The following is a 4,579-nucleotide window of genomic DNA, read 5'->3' as shown; positions in this document are numbered from 1 at the left end:
GCTGACTCTGGGTCCTCCTGGGTCTACCTCTGCAATGTTGGGGCTGCAGATGTGCATCACCATGCGCAGTTTATGCAGTGCTAAAGATTGAACCCAGGACTTCCTCGTGCCGTTCCATAGGGTCTCTCTGTCCCTTCCCCACCCCACGTAAAGACTCGGGGACTTGGTCAAGTTTGTAGGCTCCAAGACAAGAGCACACATCCCCATGCCAGGAAGGCGGGGAGATGCAGGACACCAAAAGCTGGTACTGTTGATGAGATCATCACACCCCAACTCCAATTGGCTGGATATGACCCTGAGCTCCAACACCCAAGAAGAAATCAGACTAAGTCCACTGTACCCTGGAGCAGATGGCTCAAGGTTCTTTCTTGTTTTTCCCTGTCCGGCCTGCCACTGCAGAGACAAAGCCTCTCAAGGGAAGGAAGAGCTTCGTGAGAGCCATGCTGAATGCCAGTGTCAGGCAGGGGCCAGAGGCTGCTACCATTTGAACTCTGCCCTGCCCCAGCTGAATGTTTTTGAGGTTCATGAGCCAGCTGCCTGGACACTCACCCCAACAAGCAGATGACTGTGCTTCCCAGAACCAAGTGCCTCTCTTCCCTTGGTCTCAGTTTCCTCTCCTGCAAAAGTGGGTACAACGCAAACAAATGAATTCTAGGGGCATCCCTCTGCTCTCAGAGACGGATGATCGACATGGGCCTCAAGGGGATCAAGTACTGGAACCTTCCAAATTCCCAGAAACCTGAGTCAGTACCTTGCTTTTCCTGGAGCAGGGAGCCAGACTGAAGCAGTGGGAGTGGGGTCGGGACACAGAGGTGCCAAAGGTCCCTCCAGGTCGACAGAAGGCTCCTCCAGAGGGAACCACAGAGCCACCTAGTCCCAGAGTCCTGCTAGTCCTGCTGCCTCCTTTCTTTCTTTTATTTTTCTGTTTTTGTAGTAATAAGGGCAGCAGGGCTGCGTCCTCAGCACCCCGGCCACCTGCTAGCTTATGCCCCGAAATAACAACACACAAATTGTATTCATTTAAACACTGCTTGGCCCTTTAGCTCTAGCCCTTACTGGCTAATTCTGATATCCCGATCAACCCATCTCTAATAATCTGTGAGCACCAGTCTTACCGGGAAGATTCTAGCCTATGTCCATCCTGGGTTGGAGGTGAATCGTGTCTCCGGGAGAGGGGAGCATTTCGTCTCTGCTCCAGAGAGCAGAGCTGTTGAGTCTCTGTCTGAGGTGTCTTACCTCACTTCCTCTTCCTCCCAGCATTCTGTTCTGTTTACTCCACCCACCTATGTTCTAAGCTATGAGCCCAAGCAGTTTGTTTATTACTTAACCAATGAAATCAACAGATTGCTACATGACACTCCCACATCATGTTTTTGTCTGTCTGTCTGTTTGTTTTTCAATACAGGGTTTCTCTGTGTAACCTTGGCTGTCCTGGAACTCACAATGTAGACCAAAAATGGCCTCAAATGCACAGCGATGCACCTGCCTCCTGAGTGCTGATATTAAAGTCATGCGCCACCATGCCCACCCAGCCCAGTCACCTCTTTCTAAAGTTCCCATGTCACGGGGCCCCACATCAGCTTCCCCTGCAGCCTCTGCACCCCTCACCCCTCGAGGCTTGTCAGGGCATTCTGGAGGTTTCTTTAGGAGCGCCCCAGTCTCATCTTGCCTCATCTAGGGGACTGGGAGCTTGCTGTTTCTCCTCACTGTGTCCTGTGCTTGACCATGGTGGTGTGAGCAGCTGGTGCAGGCGGGAAGTGGAGGGTTCGTGCAGGCGGGAAGTGGAGGGTTCGTGCAGGCGGGAAGTGGAGGGTTCGTGCTGGAGAGACAAGTGAGGTCAACGGAGAACTTTTGTTGAGAGGAAGTGCAGGCTGAGGGTAAGGAATCAGCGCGGGGAGCTAAGGAGGAAGGAAGGGTATGGAAGAGTACAACTGAGGGGGTGGTGGGGAGCAGGAGGGAGGAGGGTGGAGCAAATGGTTCATTAGGTGGCCGGAAGTTGAAGCCGGCTTATCTGAGGGCTGCTGGGGTCAAAGGTGTGGAAGTGAGAAAAGAGATTAAGTAGAGGGGAGTGAGTTCATGCCAGACCAGGGGAGCACAGGGCAGACAGCGGGACCTCACGTCCTCCAGCCATGCTTAGCAAGGTGTCATGCTAAGGGGTAGCGACTTACTAGCTGTGTACACGTAGGTCTGGGTCCTGGAGTGGGGTGCAAGTGGCATAGAGAGGTTGGGGTGCTACTGCGCCAGGGTGGAAGTGGTTATTCTGAAAAGCTAGAATCTGGGAGCCCACAGAGCAGACAGAAGCCAGCCTGGGTGCCTGGAAGAGATTCCGATTAGAGAGGAGAGGCCTAGAGACGCCAGAGGACAGGGCAGAGAGCAGAGGAAGGCAGGCAGCCTTTTCCCATTTCAGCTGGGACTCTTCCCACCCCAAACTGCTTAGAAAGCCAGACTAGCAGCTCCAGGAGTAGCCTGTACACACACCCATCTCTGCTGATCCTGGTCCCCCAAACCACATACTGCAGGCTCTCCGCACCTCCAGCAAATTTCTGCTCCTCGTGCCGTGCCGGTGTACACGTACCTGAGCCACGCCTGGAATTCAGTTCTCCCACAAGTACTACTGCGCACCTACTGCATGCCCGGCACTGTCCCAAAGGAAGGGCAAAAGCCTGGCGATTACATCCCGGTGGAGAAGGCAAATCACATAAATCTGCAAACAAGTAGAACAGTTGTTCAAAGATGGTAATGTTCACCTGAAATCCAAACACTTTAAGAGCTAAGACAGGAGGATCACCACGAGTTCCAGATCAGTGTAGGCTACAGAGTAAGACCCTGCTTTAAAAACAGAAACAAATGGTGTACAGCTCAGTCGAAGAGTGTTTATCTACGAATCCCTGGGTTCATTCTCAGACTGTCCGAGCTCGGTGTGGAGGCACACACCTGGGAGGTAGAGGCAGGAGGATGAGAAGTTCAGAATCATCTTCAGCTACATAGTGGGTCTGAGGTTAGCCTGGACTACAAGAGTCCCTGTCTCAAAAAAAAAAAAAGGACCAGGCAGTGAGGGCAGACACCTTTAATCCCAGCACTTGACTTGAGAGGCAGAAGTAGGCAGATCTCTGTGAATTCAAGGTCAGCCTGGTCTACAGAGCGAGTTCCAGGACAGCCAGGGATACACAAAGAAAACCTGTCTCAGAAAACCAAAAAAAAAAAAAAAAAGAAAGAAAGAAAGAAAGAAAGAAAAAGAAAGGAAGGAAAGAAGGAAGGAAGGAAGGAAGGAAGGAAGGAGGAGGTGGTGAAAAGGAATTGCTGATGACATCAGGTAACAGAGCTAGCCCCCAGGCCTACCTAAGGTCAGTCTTCTAGACACACATACTAGGAGAGAACTGACTGACTCTTCTGAGTTGTGGTCTGACATTAAAAAGCACATATATAAATAAGTAAATGTAGTAATAAAAGTCTAAAGGTACTGAGAAGAAAAATATAACAGATTGGGGAAATCCCACACATATGTAGGTTGTAATTTTAGCTAGAGTGGCAGAAGAGAACCTCCCAGGGACAGTGATCTTTGAGTGACACGAGTCACCGTACAGCCTCCCCCATTTCACACTGAGTCAGGTTTGATACCCTCCAAATGTCCCTCCCGGGCCAGCCTCAGACACCTCCAAATCCCTCTTCCACCTCCATGGGTTGGCCCCAGGTCCACAAGGCTTACAGTGGAGGTTTAGAGCTGTATGACAGAAGGACATGCCTACCTCTCTGGTGCTGGGACTTCAAGTGTGTACCACACTTGGCCACAAGATTTGTTTTGAAGGTTTCCTGTCAACCAAGTGAGCGGCCCAGGTTTCCTGGATCTGGATGTGAGTTCAGAATCCAGTGGTGGGAATGAGCAGCTGCTGATAAGTGGTCTTGGCACGAGCTCCCCAGGGTGTCTCAGGTCCCAGAGGCAGGCTGTGCTGGAGAGAACTGCTAACTTAGAAGCATGGCTCAGGGAGCGTTCTCAACATAAGCTATGGTAACCTGGGAGGGGAATGAGCTTCATGTCAAGGGGAGTATGCAAACAGGGACCAGACAAGTCATTGGGAGGCTTCAGGGGTCTCCTCCTGGGGGAGAAGAGGGGTTCTCAGATGATCTTAAGACCTGTCTGGCCCAGCAAATCCAGAATCCAGAGTCTGCCACTGACCCCTGGTTCTGGGGTCAGAGGACGTCTTGTCTCTGTCAGGTGGGATCAGGCTTCAGGAGATGTGAGGGATGTTTACAGCAGGTCTCAGACAGGACTCTGCCTCTCATGAGAAGTGAGGGGTCCTCTGAGGATCCCTCTGGCCTAGCCCTACACATAGAACCTTGCATGCAACCAGATACCTTTAAGCATCGGTGTCTTGTCTCTGAAACGGGCAATAAACAGACAGTGTGTGTGAACAGGCTGTGGAATCAGGTAGGCTTAGAGGTACAACTCCTGTGGCCATTCCCCTAGCCCCCAGCGAATATGTCATCAGTCAAGATGGCTCAGTGGGTAAAGGTGATGGCCACCAAGCAACCTAAGCTCAGTCTCACTTGGTGGAAGGAGAAAGCTGACTCGTGACATGCG

The 4,579-nt window shown here is 51.6% G+C and overlaps 1 protein-coding gene and 1 long non-coding RNA gene across 5 annotated transcripts in view; one reads left to right on the top strand and one right to left on the bottom strand.

Annotated features, from left to right (window-relative positions):
- LOC113458520 overlaps positions 1–2,941 on the bottom strand; it is a 4,424-nt gene extending 1,483 nt beyond the window's left edge. Inside the window, exons 1-2 of the long non-coding RNA XR_003378888.1 lie at positions 2,576–2,941; positions 550–617 (exon numbers count right to left, since the gene is read on the bottom strand). This is a non-coding gene — a long non-coding RNA (uncharacterized LOC113458520). The remainder of the gene's footprint in view (positions 1–549; positions 618–2,575) is intronic.
- P2ry6 (pyrimidinergic receptor P2Y6) overlaps positions 1–4,579 on the top strand; it is a 23,236-nt gene that overhangs the window by 9,355 nt on the left and 9,302 nt on the right. The gene's annotated exons all lie outside the window — the stretch shown is intronic.

Source organism: Microtus ochrogaster, unplaced genomic scaffold (assembly GCF_000317375.1).
Source record: "Microtus ochrogaster isolate Prairie Vole_2 unplaced genomic scaffold, MicOch1.0 UNK41, whole genome shotgun sequence".
Taxonomy (NCBI): Eukaryota; Metazoa; Chordata; class Mammalia; order Rodentia; family Cricetidae; genus Microtus; species Microtus ochrogaster.
The sequence above is the reverse complement of the archived record's forward strand: the minus strand, read 5'-3'. Positions and strand labels throughout refer to the sequence as shown.